The sequence below is a fragment of the Rousettus aegyptiacus genome, unplaced genomic scaffold (assembly GCF_014176215.1).
Source record: "Rousettus aegyptiacus isolate mRouAeg1 unplaced genomic scaffold, mRouAeg1.p scaffold_m13_p_1, whole genome shotgun sequence".
Classification (NCBI taxonomy): domain Eukaryota; kingdom Metazoa; phylum Chordata; class Mammalia; order Chiroptera; family Pteropodidae; genus Rousettus; species Rousettus aegyptiacus.
In genome coordinates, this window is record NW_023416284.1 from 8,010,079 (window position 1) to 8,033,660 (window position 23,582).

General features: G+C 46.0%; 1 protein-coding gene and 1 pseudogene across 2 annotated transcripts in view; both read left to right on the forward strand.

Moving 5' to 3' along the window:
* KAZN (kazrin, periplakin interacting protein) overlaps window positions 1-23,582 on the forward strand; it is a 911,581-nt gene that overhangs the window by 221,413 nt on the left and 666,586 nt on the right. The window lies entirely within an intron of this gene.
* On the forward strand, window positions 16,515-16,633 carry LOC118604746 (annotated as a pseudogene).

Consider the following 23,582-nt stretch of genomic DNA (forward strand, 5'->3'; position numbering starts at 1 on the left):
GAGCCCGTCCTGGACCAGGCAGCCCCCAGCTGGCCTGCCGTGGTGCCCGCACAGAAGCGAGCCCAGCTCCGATCACTGGAGCCCGGTCATCTGCAGTCCTTCAGTATCCTAGCAAGAAAGAACAGGTGGTGATGGTTTTTAAGCTACTAAGTTTCCAGGTAATTTGTTACACGGCAAGAGCGAACTGATAGGACAGCAGAGCCAGTGTTTGGAGTCAGGTCTGACTGATGCCCAAGCCCTGTAACTGGAGGAGAGGCTGGGAGTGTGGTCTAGCCATGTTCTCAGGAGAAAGAGAAAATGGATGTGGCGAGTCTTCAGCCATATGTGCCCTTTGGGTTCACCCTATGTGTCCAGCTTGAAACCACAAAAATGGCGGGAGAGCCAGTGGCCAGGTGAGAGCTCCCCCACCCCTGAGAAGAGGCACCTTGTCACTCTTACTTAAGCCTTGGGAACCTCTGGCCCATAAACTTACGCAGTCTTACCCACTCGCCTATGCATTTACGCAGTCCAGCAAAGCGCTTGAATACAAAGAAGACCAGTTTCAAGTGACAACTGTTTTAAATCAGTAAACGACTACAGAGTTTGAATCTATGCACAGGGGTGACACAAGGACTTTTATTCCTGAACCCGGAACAATAACAGCAAAACTCCGTAACTTTTATCCCGGAAGTACAAGGGGTACCCTGGTGTTCATAAGTGCTGTGTATCACATTTGAGTCTATTTGATGGTCTTTCGATGTCTTTTTAAACGGCCTTTGAATCAGTGTTTGCAGAACCTTTGACACACCTCTGCGAAACCCACGGTTCTGCAGAACACAACCTGGACGTGGGTGCCCGGCGCCGCATTTTCTCTCGCTTCGTAAAAAGGGACCAGCTCCTCTGTTATGGGTTGAACTGTGTCCTCCAAAAAAAAAAGCTGTGCTGAAGTCCTAACCTTCGGAAACTCGGGATGTGGACGTGTTGGGATATCGGGTCTTTACAGACATCGCCAAGTTAAAATGAGGTGAGTCAAGTGGGCCCTGATCCTATCCAACTGGTGTCCTTATAAGAGGGGACTTTTGGAGACAGAGACGTGCAGAGAAGAGGACGATGTGAAGACACGGAGGGGGAACGCCACGTAGAGACGGGCGATCGGAACCTGGATTCGGGGCTTCTGCCCTTCAGGACCGGGAGACGAAAACTGCTATCGTGGCAAGCCGCCTGGCTCGCGGCACCTTCCGGTGGCAGCCGCAGGAAACGAATACACCCTCGCAGATGAGATCGCTAACTAAGAAACGATGAGAGGTTTTCACACCAGGCACAATGTGGCTCAGTAGGAATATATGTCCTTCCTTGTTTAATAGGATGAGAAGACTGCTATTGAAGGCCAACGTGTGTGTGTGTGTGTGTGTGTGTGTGTGTGTGTGTGCGCGTGCGTGCGTGCGCGCACGCTCTTCAAAGGGTAATAGCCCTGAACGCTGGAACTAGAGGTTTGTATTTTACCCAAGAGTAGTTAAGGGTCCTGTAGAAGAGCCCGGGTGGCATCGCAGGTGGCCGTATTTTAGCAGTAATTGCCGTAGGTGGCATCGCGGTTGTTTATGCCGCCGATGCCAACAACACACATAATTTGTTGATTCCCTATTGTTGGTTTCTCTGCATGATGGAAAGTTGTCACCTGGCTCATTCCTTTCTTTTCATCCCACTTACTGCCTCCGCTTTGTCATCCTTCCAGTTCTAAATCAAAGGGAAGCATGTCTTCTCTCATCTGAGAAGTATTCTGGGTGCGTATTTTTAGCGCAGGAGAGCACTTGACATTTCAGATCCTCATTAGGGCTTCTTAATCAGTTTCAGCAGAAACTTGGTACTTTAGAAACGCTGTGGGGGCAAATAAACAAGCGAAATGTGGATTTAGCGAACTTCGCCAGACAAGGAGGGTCTCTCCCAGCATCCGGCATCTGGCTCAGTGTGGCAATGCTGTTGGCAACCTTGCTCCCCCATCTTCTGCCTTAGGTGGAATTGTGGGACCAGTTAAATCTCTGTCCCAGGGTTTTTCCTCTTCCCTGGCTGGCATCCCTTCTTCTGCACCAGGCTTCTGTCTCTCTGGCCCAGGTCCCTTGGCATGCCTCCCCCAGTAAGGCTTGCCCTTTGACATTGCTCTCTGCTCCCTCCCAGACCCTCTCTCTCCCACCAGGCCTTGGGAAGGCTGTGCCTACAGGATCCGGCTCACGTCAGGATGGAGGGAAAGCTCAGGGAAAAAGCAATGCTCTCGGTAAGGGTTTATTCTGTGCTCACCACGTGTCGGACAGCGAGGTTTGCCCTTTCTCCTCAATTCTGCAGAGCAGCATGAGGAATATTGCAGGAAGGAGCAGCATGGGGTGCTGGGGAGGAGGGTAACAAGCCCAAATCAGAGTCGCCGAGGGGAGAGGGCAAGGGTGCCGGCCAATACTTCTAAGGGGAATAAATCTTGAGTGGCCGGGCAACATGAGAGTCTGCTGATGACAGAGGTTTGGGAGTGAGAAATCCCGAACTTATTAAGTGACTGCTTCTCGGTCTCCTTGTAGGACAGTCTTGTTCCTTCTGTGCCGACCCCTTTCCAGATTTAGGTGGTGTTATTGGAGTATAGCTTTTATTTCAAGGGGGCACAATTAGGCTGTTGGCACGGTTGGCTAAAAAATGTGTTTTGACCAAGGGGCGGTCAGCCCTTCTAGAAAGGGCCCATAGTTTTTTATAGAAATTTTCTATAGAAACCATAATTTCTTAAGGGGAAAAAAGGAGTTTTTCTTCTATAAGTACATCAGATTTTTTTTTTTATTAAGAGAATGCTTCTAATTCACCGATAAGCCCATCTCTCATCCATCGGTGGGGACAGGTTTACCCTCAAGGCCAAGTGATTGGTCGCGCTTAGAGTCACTTGCTCTGCCACCTTCTCCTGTATGGGCTTCTGGGGACCTCGCACACCTCGTGTTCCACCCTGTGTAGCTGACGACTCCTCGTCCCTGCCTGAGTGTCCCTCAGGAGTCAATCCCAGAAGCCCAGAGAGAAGAGGGGAGGGGGGACAGCTCGTCCAGAGTGGGCCATCTAAAAAACAAAAAACGGAAACAAACAAAAACAAACAAACCAAAAAAAAAAAAAACCAAGAAATTATCTTTTATAGACGCCAATTACAAAATCACTCACAATTTTTTTGAAAAAAAAATCATTAAACATTTGAAAACTACCAACAAAACAAGGTAGAAATTGTAGAACTAGAAACTTAATAAACTGGAAAACTTACATCCGAGAAAACAGGTAATAGAGAAAATGGAATAAGACTTAAAAATAAGTATAAGAATATCCTCAGAGAGATAGCAGAGGATATTATTCCAAGCAATCACGACGGAGGCCCTTCATTTGTCTGTCTACCAAGTCCGCCTGTGTTTAGGGGGTTCCTGCTGCATGGTAGGCACAGGTGAGGTGCAGTGGGATCAGCTGTCCATGAAGCTAAGCCCCACTCTGCGTGGAGCTTAAAGTCTCATCAGGGGAAACAACAAATAACCAGCGAAGCATATGAGCATCTAGTACGTCGGATGATTTCTCAGGGGGGAAAGAAGGCAGCGTTCGGGGCTCGAGAGGTGCAGGAAAGGGGAGGGTTTATATGGGATGCTCAGAAGAGGACGTGAGGAAGTAAAGAGAGAGAGTGAATGAACCAAGCGCGTATCAAGAGGAAGAACGTTCAAGACAGAAGGAACAGCAGGTATCGGGGCCCTGAGTCACGAAGACGTCTACGCTCGTTGAGGAGCAGTCGGGAGACCCCTGTGTTTGGAGTCGGGCGAGTGAGAGCGAGAGTATAAATCGGAATGGTAGGGGCGGGGCGGGCAGGTCATTTACGGCTTTGAAGGACTCTGGCTTTTCCTCGGAACAGGCAGGGGAAGCTACAGAGAGTTCGGGGCAAAGGGCTGATACGATTCAGCTAAATAGTCTAAGAGGAATAATTTGGACTGTTGTGGGAAGAATTGACTATATGGGGGCTAGTGGGTGAGGAATGGAAATGAAGTAATAACCCAGGTAAGAAATAATGTGACTTGGAGCATTACGTCTTAAAGGAAGAGAGAAATGGTCAACTTCTGGAAACCTTTTGCAGATAATTCCAGCAACATTTGTTGACATACTAGATGAGAGGAGGGAAAAACAGGGGGTCCAAGGGCCCAACGAACTGGAAGACTAAGGACCGTTGAGAGGGCGGTGCAGAGGGTAAGGAGAGCATCCCCGAGGGCAGATCTGACGTTGGCTTTGAGATGCCCAGGAGCCATCCCAGTGGGGATGTGGGGCAGGAAGTCTGGCGTTGGGGAGAAAGAACCAGGTTAGATACAGAGTCATGAGGCTGAGAGCATGTTCCTCTAGGGAAGTCACGTCAATGGGGAGAGAAGAGGTCCCAGGACCGAGCCCTGGGGAGGCCGTTGCGGAGGCTGGAGAGGTGAGGAGGAGAAGCACAGAGACAGAGAGAACAACGGGGAAGTCAGAGGAGCGTCGACCCGTAAGCGAGATGAGGGGCATGCTCTAAGGGGCCGGAAGTGACCCTGTGTGGGAAACTCTGCTGGTAGGTGAACTAGGATGAGGACAGCAGCTGATCGTTGGCTGCAGCAATGTGGAGGTCGTCGGGGACCATGATAAGGTCGTTTGTCGAATATGGTGACAAAAGCCCAGCTGGGGGGAGTTTGAGAAAGAGCGGAGAGGGGAGGTGTAGAGACAGGGAGTGGAAGCGACTTCTCTGAAGACTTTTACTAGGGAATGGATGATCATTGCAGTAGCTAGAGGAGAATAAGAAGTCAGGAGACACGTTTGTTTGTTTGTTTTTAACTGGGGCATGTTATATCTTGCTAAAGAGAATGACCCAATAGAGACAGGAGGAGAAAGCGGGACCGAGCCGCCATGATGGCCTTTGTGGGTTACCAGAGGGGAGAGGGTTTAACAAAGAACCATTAGCGATCTTGAAAACAAAAAATGCAAATGTTGGAAAAAAAAACACACCGCTGCAACCACCTACCTCATTTTCTCAGTAAGCGGTCTAGAAGAATAAACAAACACAGAAAGCAAGCAGGAATATGAGGCTGAGAGGTTCCCTCAGAGGGCAGCATAGAGGAATGAAAACGGGAATCCTAAAACAAAAGTTAAGAGACAGGGACTGGAGGTCAAGGAAGAAGCAGGAGGAAAAATGGGGAGAATGCAGGGGACGCAGCCCGTGGGGACAACAGCTGGGGTTTCCTAGAGCTGAATAAAATCATGTGTCTTCAAATTGAGCAGACCTACTGGGCTGCACCCAGGGCTGGATAATAATAACAGCAGTAGTAGTAACAACTCACCCATCAACATATTATAGAGACATTTCAAGTTATCAAGAATAAGGGAAAAAATTGAAAAGCTCTCAGGAAGAGGTTGATATGACTCAAGTCACAAAGGACCTCTTAGGTCAAAGAAAGTGTTTGGAGTTTATTTCAAGAACAATGGAAGTCACTGAAGGATTTTAGGACGGGTGGGAGGGTGGGGACAGAAGCCTGATTTGTTACAAAGATGTCTCTGGCTGCAGCTGGTGAACAGATGGTGAGGTTGGGGGTTGGGGCGATGGTAAAAGCAGAGAGACAGGTAAGAAGCTATCAGAATTGTGCTACCAAGAGAAGAATGTTCTAACCGTTAATATGAAGGCTAGCATTTATTGGAAGCTTGTGACGTACCACGCATCATCTAAACACTTTACATGTGTCAAGTTATCCGATCTTCACCATGACCCTCTCTATCTCCATTTTCCAGATGAGGAAATTGGTAAACAGAGAGGGTAAGTAATTTCCTAGAGGTCGCTCAGCTAGTAGGTGGCTGAACCAGGATGGGAACTGGGAAGTCCGTCTCCAGAGCCCACGCTTTGAATCGATACTTGTAGGGCTTTGGACTAGAGTAGTCATAATAGAGAAAGAAGTGAGTGTGGAGACAGCATTGTCAGGCTGACGATGTGGGGATAGAGCTGAGAGATTAGCCAGGAACGATTTCTGTGTTTTCACCGTGGGCATTTGGAGATGCTTCACCCCGCCTCACGTTCCCGCAGACTCTAGTGTTCCCCCGCTGAATTCAGAATATAGCCACACTCTCCTTCATGACTTGTAAGTCCCATTGTTAAAAACTCTGCCCCCAAAGGTGACCAATGTTCAGTTTGTCCCGGACCAAAGGGTTCCAAGGACTTGAGACTGCAGGTGTTATAACCAGGAAGGCCGCAAGCACACCAGGAGGAGGTGACCGTCCTCCCACTGTTCCCTTCCACGCCTTGCCTGGCCACACTGGCCATCAAGTAGGTGGGAGGGACTCACCCACCTCGGGCCTTTGCCCCTGTCATTCTCATGTGTCGAGAGCTTTCTGGTGCTTTGCACAGCTGTTGCTTCTAGTCCTCTGCTCTTAGCTTAAATGCCATCTCTTAAAGTGGCCTTTCTGAGCACGCGAACTTACATACCCCACCACCAGAACTTATCGTAGGATGGATGACCTTATTGAATTGTCTGGTTTTTCCTGTGCTCAGTTATAAGCTCCACGAGGGCTGACCTGTGTCCGTCTTGCTCACCTGTGTGAAACAGGTGCTTGGCACATAGTCACTAAAGAGAAATCAACCCCAGTTAGAGCAGGAGACATTGTACTGGGGCACCAGGAAAGACGTCTTTACCAGAAGCAGCTAGAGAAGGAGCTTGCGGCAAAAATGCATTTAGAAATTAAGGCTCGTAATTACGTTCTAGCCTTTCTTCCCTCTCCTCCTGCCCTTTGTCCTGCCTCAGTGCCAGTTAAGGAGAGAGCTGTGAGCCCCCATCTTCCTTCCACTCGTCTCTGTGGGAAACAGTACAGCTGAGATTTGGGGAACCGCCCCTTGGAGTCACCCATAGGACTGCTCTGTTTCATTCACCTCTCAGATAAAAGTGGGTAGTATTAATACACTGTTTTATGTTTCTTTGATACATGCCTGTCCTATGCAGTCTTGTTTTTATACGCTTTGAAAGCTTAGCTCTTGCTCATTACAGTGAAAAATTGGAAACCAAACTCAAATCCAATAATATTTGATTGGGTAAATGAGTTTTGACTCATCCCTAGAGTGGAATACTCTAGAACTATTAAACACAAATTAGGTAGAGCTGTGTTCGCTGACATGGAAACATGTCCATGATAAATTGGTAAATAAAATGGGAAAAAAAAGCCCAAAAGGAAATATACAGAAATGTTCACAGATGTGATCTCTGAACAGTGAGAAAATATAGTTTTATTTTCTTGATTTCATTTTATTTTTCGTAATTTCCACAGTGAGCATGTATTGTTTTTGTAATCAATTGGAGAGAGCTCTTTCCAATATGGAAAAAACAAAAAACGAGTTTAAGAGAAAAAATGTGTCTCATTAATATTTATTATTCTACAGAACTACCCTGAGCCTCCCAAGGACTCAAAGTGAGCCTGGTTTGTTTATGTATTCATATGCCGTATATTTGTTTTTTATAATATCTTTCAAACCACATGTATGCAAACGTGGAAAACATGCTATTAAAATGCGTAACACGGTACATGCCTTATAACATAAACATTTTTATATACATATATTTGCGTGTTATATATAATTTATTATATTTTATTTATAATTTCTCTGCATAGATCTTGTTCTTAGTTTAGTATGTTGTTCTGCCGAATTTCTTTCTCAAAGTGGCTTGCTTAATGCGCATCCTATTCAGATAATCGCTTCGTAGTCTAATCACGCTTGTCACACCTGTGGGGGAAGCGGACGCCCACGTACAGTCTCGGGTTACGTTTTTTCTTTTTTTTATTGGTAATGAGGCGTTTTTGAAAGATGAAACGCCCAGCTGGCGACTCCTCTGAGGACCACGCGGGTCCTGGCAGCACCGTCGGTGTTTGTTACCCAAATACAAGCTTTCCTTCACACACCTGTGCTGCTTTCATCCGGTGCCGGCCTCTCCCAGCCCAGCTGATCTTTGGGGGAGGAGTGGGTGCTGGGTTAGATGGTGAATGATGAGCAAAGGTGGCCTTCAGAGAGCCGGTTTTGCATCTTGGCAGATGATACATTCTCAGCTCCCAAATATTTGGAATAGACATGACTTTCGAGCCATTAGTTTTATTTTATTATCTGAGATGAAGCTCTGGCCCGCCCACTGCCTCTCTCCAACACGTCCCTTATTCTTTTTCTCTCAAGGGAGTGGACGGCGTGCTTATCGATTGGCTTTAGCCGTTGTGGACTCTGCAGTGAGAGGCGATGGCACCGAGTTCTCTAGTTCAGGGGCCTTCAGATGACCCAGCGACTGAGACGGGACGGCTGGCTGGCCCTGGGCCCTGGCTGCCTCGGCGGCTGGCAGAGGCTGCAGCCGTCTGGCAGGTTAGGCCGCCCTCCCCTGCCTGCATCCCCACCCGAGCTGGCCTGGCTGCTCCTGAGCGGCCCTTTGTGTCTAGGCTCTGAGGACAAAGCCCCAGCTCACATACACGTCTCCAGGTTAATTTCCTTCACCACCCACTCACCTGATCCAAGAAAGCCAAGCGAGATCGTTCCTCTCTCACTTTATGTAACCATTTTGTTCTCACCAATATAAAGTGCTTTCTAAACACCAGGCTGTGTTCTAAAGCACTTTTACTGACCTAATCGAATGAAGAAACCCAGTGAGGTATTAAAATTTCCCCATACTATTGACTAGACAATAGAGGAAGAGAAAGGTTAGCGACCTTCCTAAGACAGCAGCATAGTTAAGTGCCGGAGGCAGGCTTAGAAGCCAGATCCTGGGTCCATGAGCTCCTGCCTGTGACCCGGGCACTATGTCTTTGCATCCTCTTTAAGTGGGGTCAGAACTGCAGGAGACCTGGGTGCCTTCCGCTACAGCTAGGGCCACTTTGGAACAGCTATTAGGTTCCATCTGTCATCCCCCTCGAGGTCTTCAGGGAAGGCATTCTGAAGGTGTGACTTGCTGAGACAGCACTTCTGACCTGAGCTTGCCTGGTGCAGGGAATTACGGGAGAACCAGCTCGCTCGGAAGGGGAGCTTCTGCCCTGCTGTTTCAGAGCTCCTGACATCCCAGGCACTTGGGGCCAGAGCGGGGAGGGAGTGGGCCGAACAAGCTCCACGTCCAGTCCCAACCGCAAGCCTGCTGGGTGACTTTCTGAAGTGTCCTGTACTCTCCAGGGCTGGTATTTGTGTCTGCGAGAGTGGGGCACTGCTATTTTAGTTTGCAGCCTCAAGAGTGGGGTGAAGGAGGCAGCTAATACGATGAAGGGTACAGGCTGGTGCAAGTCACGGTGCCAGGTGCTCGCACGTGTTCCCATCTGAAGTTTGCCACGACCGGGTGACGATTAAAAACCATGATCCCAGATAAAAAAAAAAAAAAGTGTTTGACACAATTAGGTGCTTTGCAAATATAAGGGATCATCCTGATAGAAACACCCTGTGATATGCATATGATGTGTTATTGAACCGTACACTTGAAACCTATATCATTTCATTAATCGATGTCACCCCAATAAATTTAATTACAAAAAGGAAATGGGAAGCATCAAGTATGTCTTCTTGAGAGAGTGGAGCACAGTGCCTGCACATAGTAGGGGGTCAATAAATGCTTGATTAGGAGTGGATAACAGAGAACAGTCTCATACACTGCCTCATTAAGTTGGAAGGTCTTTCCTGAGAGTGTTTAGGGTTGAAAGCTACACCAGATAACCTGCAGTTCTCTGTCTTCGCTCCTTTGTCCTTTCCTTTGAATTTTATGTGTATTAATTGCTCTATTCAGGGATCTGTAATATTCCTGAATCTTAATTTTGGCTATAAACATGTTTGGGAGTTTAAGAAACAAAGATATTTCAAGCAGAGGAAAGAGATGGAGATTTTGAGCTAACGCAGAAATTCACATCTCCGGATTTGACGTAGGAATAATTGACTCGGAGTCCAGGGCCTTCTAGAATGATGGCCTTCACTAAAATCAAAATGCCGTCCCATAACCCAATAAACTTAGGCACAATTCAATATGCGCTAAAGTAATTTTAGAAGCCATCATTCCATTTCAGCAGTAAATGCAGCTCAGAGTGGTATGAATTTCCCATTAAGATGATGTGGTTGGGAAAGTGAAAGATTCTTTTGGTACAATCAATTTATTTTAGTGTCCCCAATGTTCATGGCAACAGGAGCAAGCAGGGTCGCAGCTGCCATTGCGGTCTGCCTCCTGTCACGGAGGGAAATGAATGGCCCTCTCCTCAGCCACCAACCTGCAACGCCTTCCACGGCAGAAAGTCCATCAATTTTCTCTAGGGAATAGAACCCACGTTTGGGTGTGCTGCAAATTAAACTTTTAATAGAACACCGAAGAAAACAGCTTCTCTCATTTGCTTTACGGGTTGTTGCTTTTGGAGGAGAAAGGTCGGAAGTGAAGTGGCACAGGTAAGACTCGTTGAGCCATCCTTTGAAAGTTTTCCTTTTGAGACATTTGTGTATTTTATTAAACTCGAGGCTTCTTTCCCCTTTCATTCTGGTTTGTTTCCTTATTATTTTCCGAACAATCGCTGGGAACTGCTTCTTTGCTGTTATCTTTTTTCCCCATAAACGAGTAGAATCTGCTGATCTAGACCTGGTGTAGATGTGGAGGGATTCATTTGTCATACCTGTCCTCGGAAGAAAAAAAAAATCACCGAGTAGGAAAAGGTTAGGGCAGGTGATTTTATCTTCAAATGAAGATGGTCCAATTAGATGGCTTTTAAACTGCGAGGTTAAGTGATGACATGTTAAAAATGGAGCATGAGTTTTGAAAATTCATTCAATCTCTTTTCTCTGCATACTGTTATTTCTATAAATAAAAAAGCAAGTATCGTATTTAGTCACGCGGTCTTAGAATTATTAAAAAACAACAGAACAAATGTAAAAAAAAATGGCTCAAATTCTGATACAGAAAAGTGTTTTATTTATACATGTAGAATTCCATAATTACAGAATTGACAAGGCATGAACTAATTTTTGCTGAGGCACGGAAAGTAGCTGCTTGATGGCATTTTTAACCTGGCACAGCTCACATGAGCTCACCTGATAGATGAGACCTCGTGGGAAAACACGATATTGGATCTCACTTCCAATGGACTTTTGAATACTCACCGAGTGGAGAAGAGCGTGTTAGAGAATGCTAGCTGCTGTGACAGATAAACCCCAATCTTAGTGACTTCACCAATAAAAATGGATTTCTTGCCCGTATGAAGTCCAGAACAGGTGTTCCTGATTTCTTGGAAACTCTAAATCATGCTTGGCCTTCCTTGTGGTCATTTAGGGAACCAAGAACCTTTTACCTCATGGTTGTCTACTCTGCATTCAGTATTAGATGGGAATGAGGCTGGAGATTACATGCAGGAGGCTTGGATGGGCCATGCCTGGGCATTTATCACCTACACTGACATGTAATTGGCCAGTACATAGCCACGTGGCTGTGATAACTACACAAGAGACTGGAAAATGTGGTTCAGCTATGTTCTCAGGACTAAGAGAAAATGGGTTCAGTAGTCGACTAGCCTAGTCTCTGTCACAGGGAAAGAAGATCTTGAGGATTGGGAATGAGAAATCAGAGTTTGAAAGAAGATCCAAGAGTTGGGTCAAGCTACGACGGGAGAGGGACTTGTCAAGGGGCAATGAAGATGTCCAGCGTTGTCACGTCCCTGATGAATGGCAGTGCCCACTGAACCATGGCCTCAGACAAAATCTTCACTCTTTCTCAACAGAAACTTCCAATTTGATTTACCGTAAAGACTTTTCAGTGGAAACGATGCACTGTAGTGGTGATCACAGGAGTTCCTCTATAGCCAACGTTGCTTAACGCATTATCCTATTGGTGACCGCACACACCTGATCATAATTCCATTCAAAGATAGGCAAGCATTACGGCGTGGGCAGTATGTACTCAGACCTGAAATTAATGAGAAAGCCATGGGATAATTACAGAGGCACATTCCCACCCACCTGTATTTTCAACTTTTCAGTAATGTAACTATGTAAAAAGAAAATTTGGAATCTGCAAGTGGGTGAGGTTCTATCCTGTTTTCTAGTTCATATACTGTAGTCGGTTTGGTACTTTGTGGTTGTTGTTGAAGGAATGTAAGCGCCTTTAGAAAAAAGAGACCATGTGTGGCTGTGTTTATATTGTACCTGCAATTTTAGGTTGTCAGTGAAGATTAAGAGAAAAAGTTCTAATTCTTCCTGCTCAGTATTTACTACAATAGCCTTGCCACGCCAGCAGAGGAAGGGGAGTCTTGGGCAAAGTTGTACTATTCTCTTCGTGGGCTGTTTGGTGATTTGCTGTGAACCCCGCTCCCTGAAAGTCATAGTAACTGCGGTAGGGTCTGCAGTGGTTAGACATCCTCCTTTTTATCTTAGTTAAGCATCCTTTGCATGCATACTTCAACCTCACTTTACCTTATGAGCATTTTCCCATGTCACTGAGCATTCTTCAAAACTGAATTGTTAATGGCTGCTGTGAGATAATAGGAAACATATCGGTCTCTGTCCCCCATTCCTGGCACAGGGCTCCTGAACCCTTGTAAGTCCCGAGCATCTTATGTTCTAGCAGTTAGTCTTTGACCCTGTCCCTGCTAGAGAAGTCCTGGAACTCTTGTAACTTCTTGGGAGTGTCTTTCGTTCTAACGAGATGATTCTGGATGGCCCCTGGATGAGGGTTGCTCACCAGACAGACCAAGCCGTATTAGAAGCTTGGAATATTCAGTCTCTCTCCCTGTTTGCCCATTCTCTGGAGAAGAGAGAAGAGCTGAACACGGACTTAATGGTCCACCCTCCCTTCGCAATGAAGCCTTCATGAAACCCCAAAAGTGCAAGGTTCAGAGAGCTTCCAGGTGGATGAACGCACCCACACATGTTCCCCAGCTCCATGGGACAAGCTTCTGTGCTCGGGACCCTCCCAGCCCTTGCTCCGTGTACCTCATCACCTGTCTGTTCATTTGTATCTTTTATCACATCTTCAATAAACTGGTAAACATAAGTCTTTCCTCCAATCTCGTGAGCAAATTAATCAAACCCGAGGACGAGGTTGGGGGAACCCTTAAGTTGTAGCCAGATTAGACAGACATTGTGGGAGACCTGCGGACCTACACCTTGTGACTGGCATCTGAAGTGGGGAGCAGTCCTGTGGGACGGATCCCCTAGCCTCGGGGCGGGTGGGGGGGGGGCGGTGGTTGACATCATCTCGAGGTAGACAGTGTCAGAATGCAGTTCAGTTATAGGGTCCCTAGCTGGTGTCGCAGAATTGCTTGGTGTGCGGGGGAAAAACCCTTCACAAGGGTGACCTGAAGTGACGTGTTCTGTGTGAGTGGCGAAGGAGACTCAATGGAAAGAAACACACAGTAGGGAAGACCTGGGTTTCCCCCGCTCCTCCGGAGGAAATTGTAGCCGCTTTCTCCCATGAGGGTGGCGTAACCTGCTGTCGTGTGGCTGTGTGCGCATTTAGTTAATCGTTTCTTTACAGCTGGATCCTGAGGCCGTTTCCAGGTTCATCTTTGCTATAAACACCGTGGTGATAAATGTCGCCATCCGTGAATTTTTGCGTGCATTTCGAAATCTTTCCTTACCATGAATTGCTAGAGGCGATTCTAAAAGGTCGAGGGGAATGACCACGTTTAAAGGATGTTACTGTTTGTTGCCGAGTTCCTGACCTTTAGGACGTGGAACTCGCTTGCTGGTGATGGTTGTGAATGTCCTCGCTGAAGCGGAGCATCGTGTGTTTCCAAATGTCAAAAACTGAAAGAAAAACAGCATTCAACCCCGTAGTTGCATAATTTGACCTCGCTCACCTCACCTAATACTGACCACATCCAATCTGGTTTTTATTTCAGATTTGGAACTTTTGCACCTCATGAATCACTTTTGCATTAATCTTAATTTTTAAAGAATTGTATTCAAACATTTTTATCTCATCAGTGCGTTTTTGGGCACCCCTTACATTTTGCATCCGAGCTGAGTAGCCCATTCATCTCACTCTAGTCCTGGGCTTGACGATTTGAACTCAGGACCCGCACAAGGCATTTCGATGTGTCCAGGGACATTATAATTCCTGGGAAGAAGCCCAGTACCCAGGTTATAAGCAGATGCAAAGATCTAAGACAATCAAATACTAGAACAGAACGCTGTCTGAGACCTCCGTGGCGTGGTGTGCACACTCAGTATTTCTAAATGACTGGAAACAGAAAGACCGAGGAGGGGTCCTCTCTGGCTGATGGCAGAGAGTGGGGGTATCAGAACTTGCTCTGAAACTTTAGCAACAGGCTGTTCTCTTCTCCTGATGCAAACACTCCAAAGATTCCTCCTGAGACCCCCATCCTCCTCCCATCAGTTAAAAATATCGTTTACTGGAGCCGTGTGGCCTATTAGTTTTGGCTTTGATCTTTTTGAATCTAATTACAGACTAAAAGAGCGCCCATGCTGTTCGTGCTGATTTAACACCAAAGCAAACGAGGATTATCTCCCGTACCCATAATGATGCTTCTCCAGCCCCTGGTGCGGAGGAGACAAAGGCTAATGGTTGGCAGGAAGGTGGTCACTGGGCATAACTTGCTGGCTATCCGTGTTTAGAAATCAAGTCCTCGTTTTAATCCCGACATGTTTCTCTTGTAAACAGTTGTCGATGCTCAAGACTGTGTAAAAAATTAAGAAATGCCCCGTTAAGGTAATTCACGAGACAGTCAATAATAACTCCTCTTCATTAACTCATTCATTTAAAATTACCTGCCAGGTGCTGTGGCCAGTCTCTGGGTACACAGGGATGGATAAAGTAGCCACTGGTCTCTGCCTTCACAGAGTTGACAGTTGGGTGGGAGAGAGATACAATAAACACACGTAATAATCCCTTTGTGACTACACTACAAGCTGCTGCGAGTGTAAGGAAATGGCGGAGTTCTCTGATAACCTTCTAATGAGAGGTGCTTTGCCTTCTCGTCCTCGGAATAATGCTGTGATGTGGGTTCAATTTTCCACATTTAACTAATGAGAAAAGAAGGGCTCTGAAGCACAGCAGCACGCCCTGGGGCTTCCAGAGCAGGGCGGAAGTAGAAGTGGTGTATAACCCAGGGGGTGGGGGGCGGGGGCGGCATCAAGTCTTGTCTTCTCTCTGCAGGGGCTGCTCCTCCCCTCATTTGTTAGCCACCCCCACTCACCCTGTGTTTGAGATTCTAAGAGGTTTATAAATGGCCTTCCTGTCTTTGAGTTTGGAACCATGATGAAAATAGAACACAGCAACCTAGCAGGTGGACATCCCCATGTCCCTTTTGGAGAAAGTTGTTTGGAGAACATGGTGTTGCTATGCAACTGGAATGCTCATTTATTCTCTCTGCCCCACTCCCCACCCTTCCACCACTACCCATTCTAGAGCAGAGGCCACCCAGGGAAATTAGAATCTTCAGAGAGAGAGAGAGAGAGAGAGAGAAAGAGAGAGAGAGAGAGAGAGTGTGAGTGTGTGTGTGTGTGTGTGTGTATCACAGCCTCATGCTGAGCCATCACAGAGAGGAAAGAAGAGAAAGCCCTTGACATGTGCTTACATTCTAGACCAGCTCCACCCCATCGAGAAGCCAGAATCGGGAACTGTTGCCTATCACCCATGGTTCAGGTGACTTGCTCACTGCTCCTTGGTGTAGTGTATAGGGGGCTGGCTCCAGAGCTCCAGAGATACCCCATGTGAAAATATAAGAATCAGGGAACATATTTTTCCCAACACGCAACTGTCTTCATCAACCCCTTCTTGCTTACAATAAGTAAGACCCCATGCCTTCTGGACAGAAATCTGCCTGCCATTCACAAATACTTCTAAAATTTATGTGTGTCTTCTTCTATAGCGATGAGGGTGATAGTAAATTAAGGCATGCACATGGCTTTAAGTAAGCAAGTAGTTATTGTAGATAACTCTAGTCCAAGTATGGCCCTAATAAATGTGCTACTAACAATTTATCTACAGACCTAGACCCAAGTTCCAATTTCATAGGCAGCTGAATATCAAGATAATACGGCATGTGTCTAGAGTTGGTAATTGTAGTTCTTCATACAGCAGTGCAATACCTGTCATTAACATGTATCCGGCTGGGTATACCCAAGCAGAGATGACCAACATAGAGATGCTTTGTCCCAAGTGATGGCAATGTGCACAAAGATGAGGCCATGGACACCATCGTGAGGCTGGTCCCCCCTGTTGGTACCCACTGAGGGCCGCCCTTGGACGTGAGTAGCTACTGTTTAGGCAGCTGGGGATCACAGGTGACGGGTCCTTAGGTTTGATGTTTCCCTCTCATGTTACTTGGTCCTTTTCCTGCTCATGCCTTCGACAAGCATTTGCATACTGGCTCTAATGAGAAAGGAAGACACTTATGTTCATAATCATCCTCCAGTGGGATGCCAGCTGCAGTGGAGTGAGACACCTTGGGCAAGAGAGTCTAAATCTTTTCTCTGATGAATGTGTTCATTGGACATGCATTATTGTATGGTAGTGATTCTCAAGCGAGTTGGTCTCAGAACCAGCCCTGATGTCTGCAGCCACGCCACCCTGAACAAGCCCGATCCCGTCTGATCTCGGAAGCTAAGCAGGGTCAGGCCTCGTTAGTGCTTGGATAGGAGACCACCCAGGAAGACCAGGTGCTGTAGGCATAAAGAATAAAAAAATAAGGGATTATAAGTTAACAAGGACCTTGCAATCTATAAAGTCAACCAAGGGTTGCCTCACCTAAAAAAAAAAAAAAGAACCCACCCCGTTACACTCTTAATGATGTAATGATGATTAAGGAATGCTAAGAGTTTTTGCTTGTATGTATTATCAATTTTTACTAATCGCTATCAATATTTGTTATAATAGCAATTAAATCTGAGGAATTTTGAAATTATTAATTCATATTAAAACAACAATAATAAATTGACTTGATGTCCCCATACCCAAATCTGACAAATTTCTTTAGAATTGAGTCAATGTTCAAATTTTTAAAATTCAAGCCTAATTTTTTAATTTTTAATTTGCATTCCAAAGACAGGGAAAGGAAGATTGGGCCATAAATTGGTGGCAGAGAACTGGAGTCAATGGTGTTCTGGAACTGGCTTCTGTGGGCATAAGAGAGCTGATTATTGAATATTCGGGAATTTTGCCAGTTGCTGTTAAACCATTAAGAGCCTGAACCTGGCCGTGGTGGGAGTATTTACACCACGGGAGTAGGCAAGGCTACAAATCAGGACCTACTCTTCTCAGAGAGCTGGTTTATCGGCCCACCACTTAGCTTACACGAGATTAAAAATTGCAGCGCAGGACACAACCCACCCACGTCTAGCTCAGTGGATTTCGGCTTGGTTGCTTTATTTGTGTTTGCTTGTTATCGTTTTAATCTGAGTGCATTTACACAGGCAGGCAAACCCCTATGTCCACTGTCCCCTTACCTGATGCAGGATGCTCTATGCATCAGCATGGCACAGCCTAGTGCTCAGAGGCATTTACGTTTGTCTCTGTGGTTCCCGGATTTCCTCGTTTCCGTGCGGGCTGGAAAGTCTCTCTTGAAAAGTCCGTGGCTTTTCCACCTGCCCACGATGTTGTAGGGATGGTGTTTGCCGCTAATGTTTTGGTGGAATGGTTTAAAAACAGCAGCCAATTTGTTCTCTGAAGGCAGAGTAGCACCAGGGCCTGGCATGGGTTACATTACTCAGACTGTTGGCGTTATCCCCTGTGAGGATTTGCTATTATTTGGAAATTAATGATGGCTCCATATTTTCGGGGAGGGGGCGGGGAGCTGTAATTTTGTAATTTATGAACCTCTCTCTTACCATCTGTTCATTTGCTTCAAGGCATTGATTTTCATAGCCTTAGCAACTGAAGGAAATTATGTCGAATGGTCACATATTTTCTTTAAAGTTTCATTTTAAAGGAAAACAAAGGGGGAGGGGGAACGCTTTTAAGACAATTAGCTCTTTTTCTGTAGGTCAATATACCACAGATTACAAACCAGGAAGAAAAAAAAAAGAGCAAAATGAGATTTCGTTTGGGTTCGTATTTAATTAAGACCTAAATCATGATTCTCTTTGGATGGAATGGGAAGGACACCAGCTCTGAGACATACTTGATACATTTTGCAACATCCCGCCTGCCAGCAGGTACCGCATTCAAAGCGATGCTGTCATAAACCAGTTGTCAGGCGCCAGCCCAGGTCCGAGACAGGAAATCTCACTGTCTTCTGACTTCCTGCCTCCAGGAACGGAGCAGGGCATAGCTGTCTGTGCCTGCTAGTAGAAAATGTTATGATTCCCGTCCTTAAAAAAAGTTCTCCCAAAATGCACCTCCTTACCTAGCTAATTCTAGGCCCATTATGCCCTGATATTAGGTAATTCAAATACATGAAAACTGATCTTTATACATGGAGTTAAAGAATATACTGATGATTCCCTTTACACAAGGATTCCTGTAGGACTCTTTCAAGTCATAAACTTGTAAAATGAGTTCAGAATGACATCCGGTATTCAGAAGTCGAATGCACGCTCCACTTTTCAGGTCCATGTTTATTTTATAAAGCAAAGTACACACTTATATTTAAGTCTTTCCTTGGGATGATTTTCTTAAAGGTAAATTTTATGTATTTTTTTAAAGGCTATTTTAACAGATTACTTCTTAAGTAGATATAGAAAAGCATCTATTTTTATAACAGTCGTATCTTCTTTTAAGAATATCAGTTGTGCAGGGTTGAATGCTCCTCAGTACACGGCGTGAGCTCACGGTACCTGATAAATTTCTGTCTCTACAAAATTCTATCCCTATCTCTGGATTGTGGCTACAAAGCGTTGACTTTATAATATTCATTACACTAAGCATTTGTTTCCATTTGTTTTCCATATCTGTTATATTTTATAATTGTTTTTTTTTAATCAGTATAACTGAACATTTTATTCTTCCCTCCAGTCGTTTTCAGGTAATCTTCTGAAGTGGGGCAGCAGTATTTCAGTTAAATCTTAAAGCACGAATAATGAATGCATGTCCTTTTTTAAAAATCAACCCTTGTTGAAAGAATATTTGGAACTTACCGCCTTGATAACTATTCGCCCTTGACCCTGTATTCTCGTTTCCATAAGTCATCACAGCTGAAACTCATTGTTTAAAGGTCACTTATTAATGACCTTTCCTCAGTCCTTACCCTCCGTATACTCTACAAAACTCACTGTTGTTGAATATTGCTTTTTTTCTAGCAACTCTTTTTTTCCCCTCTTCTTCCACCCGACCCCCCTCCTTCCTTCCAATGTCTCATTAGTGTCCTTGGGCTGTCCTTTCCATCCACGTGGTTACGCCCTTAGCTCCTTCTCTCTCGATTCCTCTGCCTCGGCTTCACCTGCCATCCTTACGGTATTCACATCCAAGTATCCACCGGACTCTTGCCCTGTGGGAGTCTGATGTGTACTTCCGACTCACTGCTCATCATTTCTTTCTGGATGTCCATCTGTCACCTCAAAATGACGCCCAGAATCGGACTCATTTTCTTCTCCAAACCAATCCTCGTCTTGACCTTGGCAATTCAGTGGATAGCTTCTATAACTTCCTGGTCTTGGCTTAGAATCTTTGACTCATCCCTAGCGACCTTGTGGGTATGTGATGTCCCAGACTTAGGCATCTTCTGTTTCTCTGTGTCAAGATTACTTACGCGCTCTTTGGAACGTCCCTGTGTGCGAGGCTCTAGATGGACTTCCTCCAAACCCGGCAGGAAGGTTCCCTGTGGTGGCTTAATTACCAGCGTCCACCCTCCTTCTCTGCTGGATCGTGTCACATCTGCATCTCATTCGGCGATGGCATTCTCAGGTTCCAGACCAATACAAGGCACTTCATGCCACCAACTTAGGTGGCGTGTACCGGAATTAACGTAGCCATTGACACTATCTGACTAGTTTAAGATGTACAAAGTTGCAAATACTTTCTCCCTGGAGCTGGGGGCTGTCCAATGTTAGCCTGTAGGACCGATTCTGCTCCTTACTGTACTTATAACTTGTCATTATTATTTTTTTTCTGCTGAAGAAATTGCCTAAATTTACATTGATTTTTAAAAAAAGAAAAGATTTATTAGAAGCACGGCAGCTGCTGTTTGTGCCTGGGGGTAACGGTTTAGGTTAAAGCGGCTTCATCCACGTATCCGTCTGTTTGTTTATTCGAAAAGCATCGCTGTGAGCTGACTTTGGTGCTGGATGCCGGCCAGTCAGACGAACGGTGTGTTCCTGCCCCCAGACGGTTCACTTTCTAGATCACAGTTGCACTGCTTCCGTCTGCTGGCTTACTGTTAATTGGCCCTGACCATGCGATCGTTCAGTCCCTCCTTCATTCATCCATGCATTCGCTTCCTTTCCAATCCCCTCCCCTCTCATATCCCTCTGCAAACGAGTTTTCAATGTGCTTTAGACCCCTTGTCTGACTTTCTCAGCGACACTCAGCAGATTATTAGTAAGTTCCAGACGTACCCCAGGCTCTGTCCTGGAGCTCCAGAACGCAGCAGTGCACCCGCGGCCTGACCCCAGCCCCGTGGGTCTGGTGTTTAGGTTTCCATTCCGTTCTTGTCCTCTAGGAATTTACGGTCAAAAATCATGGCGGCTGGAATCATGGTCAGTCTAAACTGTTTTAGTTTGGGGTTTTGTTTTTGTTTTTCCTGCATAGACAAGTTACTTCTAAGAAGGGAAATAACACGTTATGTAAAACCTCTCCTTAAAAACAGGAGTTTTGGGTTCTGTTTTCATAGGAAAATCACTGCAGAGTTTTCAAGCAAGGATTATTTTCTGACCAATCACAACCCCGATATGCTCAACATTATCACAACAGTGTTGTAAACAATACCAGCTACACAAACAAGGCAGTAATCAACTGCTACTGAATGCCATATAATTTCTCTACCTTTAAAGAACTGTAGGAAACGGGGTGTTGGGGGAAAATGGGAATTTTTCAAGTGCCATGGATAATCAAGGGTGTTTTTTTATCTGCCCATGTCCCCTTAAATCTGTCCCGATCAACGCCTTATTTTAGTTGCTGTACGACAAGGAAGCAGTCACTGTGACGGGAATAACACATTTCCATTCGCTTTATGGAAGAGAAGGTAGATGAAGGTCACGAATGAGAAAACAGAACAGCTTGAGATTCGTGATGTTTGGGGTTTCTTTTGAAGTTCATTTCCCGGGGAGGTTCGTAATCCATGGCTCTCTTCTCTCGGCATCATTCATCCGAATTGCCAGAAGTCCTCGTCAGTGAAGATGGAACTATTTCATCTTCTCTCCTAGTAGAGAAATTAGGTTCACTTGCTCTGGGTTCTTTGACAAATTGAGGTCTGCAAGGTATGAAATCTTAGAACTTCTGGCCCCAGATATCTCTCCGTGGGTACCAGGTCCATCCTCTGTGCGATAGGATCATGCCTGCAAGGTTAGCATTGCAGCTGCTCACAGCCACGTTCGTGGGCAACGGAGGGAAAAGACCAGAGCTGTAGCCTGTGTTAGAAGCAGATGTCAGGAGCCGCTCTCCACCCCCCACCCCCATATTTTAACACACATCACTAGCTAAGTGCCTAGCAATACCTAGGTGCCTGATGACAGTGTTACCTTCTTTGGACATCGGCTTTCATAAAGGAGTTCATTTTCCTGATTTTGGCCTGTGGTTGGAGTGGGATGGTGGTGACGGTTGTGAGTCACCACGCAGGTGCCATTAGATCAGGCTTCAGGCCCAAATACTTATAGAACCTTCTAGAACTCCGTACAATATCCCATTGTGCTGCGAATTATTATGAGCTGGTTGGTATAGTCTCCATCCCCAAAATTAAAATATAATCTGAGAACCTAGAGAAAATCTTGGTACTAGGATCCAATACAGCTCTTGAGAGAAGATAAGGTTATTTGCTCTGAAATCCAAGGATGGCACTGGCTAACAGCAACGGTCTTGGAATCCATTAATGTGCTCCGGTAGGCTGAGGCTGCAAGTATCATGATACCTAGTTACCTTTATATAAGTTTACGACTGAGTATTTAGCTAGTCCTGATGCCTTTTATTGTTGTTATTATTATTCGAAGTGGGGGAAATTAGAGAATCGTTAAGCTATGGCAGGATGCTGACCATAAAGAGATAAAGAACTTTAAAGGGAACGCTGGGGCGGAGGGAGAGAGCACCCAGGAAGGACAGAGTGACATGCGGCCCCTCCCCCAGGCTGGGGCCCAGCCTCATTGGAGAAGGTGTGATTGCAGCCACTGACGGTGGTAAGTCCTCTGCGTTGCCCAGGACAGAGCTGGTCCGCGGTCATCAGAGAAGCGAGAAACACCCCGCTGGGCATGCAAAGGCTGTTTGCTGCCTTGCAGAAACAAAAATGGCAGCCCGCAATGGTTGCTTAGCAGCAGGCTCTTTGAAATACGCTTCCTTCCCTGAGCTTCGCAAAAAAAAAAAAAAAAATCAGACTCCCATAGCAGGCTGTTTCCTGGCTCAAGCCCTGTGCCCAGGGCCAGGGCCTGAGGCACTTACACGGTGGCTTTTTCCGGCCCTGTGGAAAGCCAAGCCTAAGGAGCCCTGCCCTCAGCAAGCCCCTTGAGAGAGGCCCCGCTCCTGCCGCTGGATGCCGAGTCGCCCCGGTGTACCTTGTGTCCCTGCCCATGCTATGCTCCCTTTGCCCTGACGCACTCTGCAATCTGCGATCCTCGTTTTCTTCTTGTGCTTCCCCTCCCTTGTGTTCTTTGGTCAGTCTTTTTTTTTTTTTTTCCTTTCCCTAAGGGGGGAGAACAAAAAACCCTAATCTGAATGTTTTTGCAAATTGCTAGTCTTTTCCCCAGCATTAGGCCAGATCTGACCAGGAAATTCTGCTTAACTTGGCTGTTATGCTTCTTTGACCTGATCTTTCAAATAATACAAGAGACTCGGCCATGAAACTGATCCGGAAGAAAACACTCTGGGTTAGTTAGGACTGTCTGGATACGAGGACATCTCACCAGGCGGGCTGCAGGGAACAAAATGTGGGGGGAGATTTAAAAAGCGTCTCATGGAACTCGAGGGCCAGACCCTGAAGCCATGAACTCAAAAGCACCAGGACCCTTATTGATGCCTCTTGGGAAATGTCCAACTTCTCCTTTTTCCGGAGAAAGGATGTCTCTGCCTCACAGTCTTTGTATTTACAATTTTTTTTGCTCGCGTGACCAGCCCAAACTGTACCAAAATTTTATTGATCTCCTAGAACCATTTTGTTGTTCAGTGAAGAAGGACACTCATTGATACAGTCCGATCATTTTTCTACCCCAGGTTCAATCTGCTTTGGCCAGCGGGACAGGGTTGTATGCAGTAGAGACAAGGCTGTTGGGAGCCCACATTGTTGGGCAAGGGAGTTAGTCCATGTGAGGTAGGTGACACTCCCAAAAGGACCTCCAACAAACACTGAGGGGGCGTATGTGCCATTTTGAACTTATGAGAGCCAGGGCTTGGGCACTGACTTCCTCAAATAAGATCTGCAGCCTTGTTATATTTTAGCACAGCAGGCTTTTAAAAAATCCACTTCCACGGACAGGTTTTTAAGACCCTGGGGCAAATGACTGTCAAAAATCAATTTCCGACACCCCAACGACCAATACTTTTGAT